This window comes from Lissotriton helveticus, chromosome 3_2 (assembly GCF_964261635.1).
Source record: "Lissotriton helveticus chromosome 3_2, aLisHel1.1, whole genome shotgun sequence".
Lineage (NCBI taxonomy): Eukaryota > Metazoa > Chordata > Amphibia > Caudata > Salamandridae > Lissotriton > Lissotriton helveticus.
In genome coordinates, this window is record NC_136062.1 from 79,119,493 (window position 1) to 79,123,023 (window position 3,531).

Below are 3,531 nucleotides of genomic sequence, written 5' to 3' on the forward strand. Positions count from 1 at the left end.
TTGCAATTTCTTTCAGGTTGTGACCCTTCATATGCATTGTTGATTTGTTTTCGTGAAAAGTCTATTTTTGATGCATCTTTGTCTAAAGCTGAGCTGGTAGTAATTAGTTATTGCCGACACCATTCTGTGTACAATTCGGTGTACATATTTCCCCATGATCAGAGTAGAAATGTAGGATTATTGTGAGCCGAGAAGTTGGAGTATACCGTTCCCTTGAAAAGTTCCCTGCTAAATCATGGAGTCCCCTCCAAACCACATGCAAACTAGGTTCCCCACAGAGGCTAAAAAACTAGATAAGTTTTGCCATTAATGGCACATATGCACTAAGGCATACGCGTTTCCTTTGCTAGAGGGGGGAATGTTCGACAACAACATAATAGAACACACATTCGGACCAAATACGTAAGGCAAAAGAAAACTAGAAGTAGGCACTGCAAGAACTGTGGGCCATCTTCGAGGTGGCCAGACTGACAATTCTCTCTCAGAACATGCAAGTAAGGCATCAGTACCTCCCCTACCGTATACTGGAGTGGAGGTGCTCTCTCTGATGCTTGCCATCTCAGCCGCTCCTGCAATAGTATACACCTATCCAATGGTTGTGGGAGCCAGAAGGCCCCTCACAGTGTAGAGAACCACTAGATCTAGGACTAGGAGGCTACCAGCCTGGCAAGCCCAGGCGATTCTAGCCTTCCCCCAGCTCGGTGCTTGGGTTCTCCGAAGTTCGACCCCCCAATCCATCGCATTCAACACATCAGGTCTCAGTGGTGCAGGGAACCTAATAATAATAATAACATTAGGGGGTCTTGTAAAGCGCTTGGTGACGCACAACGGCGTGTCCCCGCGCTATGATGCGAGTGCTAGCAGGAGAAGGTACTAAGGTGGGAACCCACTACCGGGCATATAGAAATGTTTTTAGCTTGGCTCTGAAAATGGGCTCTGAGGGTTCCAGGCGCAACGCCACAGGAAGTTTGTTCCAGCTAGATGCAGCCAGATACCTGAAGGATCTGCCGCCCATCCTTGCTTTGGACACCTTAGGAATGGACAGGCGCCCCGAGCCAGAGGATCTGAGGGAACGAGAGGGCTCATATTGTGTCAGCAGACCCTGTAGGGGAAGAGGTGCCCTGCCGTTGACGATCCGATGACAGGTGCATAATGCTTTAAATTCCACCCTGCTTCTCACCGGAAGCCAGTGCAGGGCCTGGAGCGCGGCTTTAGAAGCTGATCTTCTGGGCAGTCTGAGAACCAACCGGGCTGCGGCATTTTGTAAAACCTGCAGGCAGCTCAGATTCTTCTCGAGAGTCCCCAGGTAGAACAGGTTGCCATAGTCCATCTTGGACGTGACTAGTGCATGCACTAGTATTTGGCGGGCTTTGATAGGAAGGAGCTCCAGAACCTTCCTGAGGGTCTTGAGGATCCCGAAACAGGTACCAACTACCCGATTGACCTGGGGTCCGAAAGTTAGGATGGAATCGAACCAGACACCTAGATTCCTCGCCTCCTGGCAGGGAATTGGTGCTGGTCCCAGGCAGGGTGGCCACCACGCCGACGTCCAAGCCGCTCGGTCTCCTCCCACCACCAGCACCTCAGTCTTGCCTCCGTTGAGCTTAAGGCAGTTGGCAGACATCCAGGCAGCTAGGTCTTGCATGCATGCTCTGAAGATGTCTGCCGCAAGACCGGGTGCACGCGATAGGGAGATGACCAGCTGCGTGTCATCGGCGTACGACACCATGCGCAAACCGTGACTCTCCACTATGGTGGCAACCGGGGCAACGTACAGATTGAAAAGAGTTGGACTCAGGGACGAGCCCTGCGGCACCCCCTGGTCCAAGGCTACTCGCTCGGAGTAGCAGTCGCCCTGCCTGACTTGGAAACCTCGGCCAGATAGAAACGACTGGATCCATTTTAGCGCTGCACCTCCTACCCCTCCTTTGTTCAGACACTGTAGCAAGATGGAATGTGCTACAGTGTCGAACGCAGCGCTAAGGTCCAGAAGGATCAAGGCCATAGTATGGCCCTCGTCGGCACCCTGCCTGATGGTTTCGGATGCCATGAGGAGCGCTGACTCCGTCGAGTGTCGAGGCCGGAACCCAAACTGGGTGGGATGTAGAAGATTGGTATCTTCCACAAATTGCATTAACTGAAAATTGGCCACCTTCTCCGCCACTTTAGAGAAGTAGGGTAGAAGAGAGATGGGACGCAGATTCTCCAGCTTTTCGAAGCTGATATTAGGCTTCTTGCGGAGGGGGAGCACCACAGCTTGTTTCCATTCCCTAGGCATAATGCTGGACCTGAAGGAGACATCCAACAGATGCCTAATGTATGGTTCTAGTGTCGTCAAGCTGTCCCCCAGCCGTTTAGGTGATGCTGGGTCCCGTGGGGAGCCTGATTTCACTGATCTACATATTTTGATCAGGTCTTCTACTGGTGGGGTGGAGAAGTTAAGCAGCAGATTTTGTCCATCAGCCTCTCTTACTGATGCTTCAAACTCTCCCCCTGCCAAGGGTTGGGCAAGAAAGGCTGAATAAATTTTGGACACTTTGTCGCCAAAATAGTCAGCAATGCGATTGCAGGCAACAACTGAACAATCCTCTAATCCTGCCGAGGACTTGGGGACAGCCAGGGATTTATAAACACAGAACAATTCTTTCGCTGAATTCTCTGCACCCATGATCCTATCGGCATAGTGGGCAATTTTTGCTCTCCTGATTAGGTTGTGATATGCCCGTCTATTGACGAGATATCTCTCTCTCACCTGGCTGTCATAGGCTACCCTCCACTGCCTTTCAGCTCGCTTACAATCCCTCTTAGCACAACGCAGTTCCTCATTGAACCAGGGTGCCGCTCTCTGCTTACGGCCGCCCTCCTTCGGCCGGCCTAAAGGGGCCGTACGGTCCAGGGCAGCCGTGATACGGTCATTAAGCAATTTATTTGCCGAATCCGCATCATCACCTCCAGGTGGGCCCTCTGCGATAAGAGCCTCATTGAACTCTGGCAGGGAGAACCTGGCCCATTTGCGCCTGGGGTAATTAAGGGGAGTGGGGTCTGTCACCTTATGTTTAGGGAGAAGAATTTCAAATGGTACCAGGAAATGGTCGGTCCAGGGGAGGGGCACGGGGAGAGCCGCTATTACTTCCTCCGAGTTCGCAAATACTGGATCAAGCAAGTGGCCATGCTGGTGTGTTGGAAGCTGGCCCTTTAGCTCTAGTTGTAAGGCCTGAAGTTCTTGACGGAACTCCATCGCTCCTTTGTCCGACAGATCCTCTAAATGCATATTAAGATCTCCGAGTAGCAGAAACTTATCTCTCCGCAACGCTATCTCCGTGACGCACTCTAGTAGGTTACCTTTAAACCTTGCCAGGGGTCCTGGGGGACGGTAGATTAAATAACCCTTCACCGTAGTGCCCCCATTAATTTTTATGGTAAAAACACCAGCCTCGCTTCCCGCCATATGGACTAATTCCAATTGACAGGCAAGCTGCTGTTTAAATGCAATAGCTATACCTCCTCCTCTGCCATCGGGTCTGTCAAGTC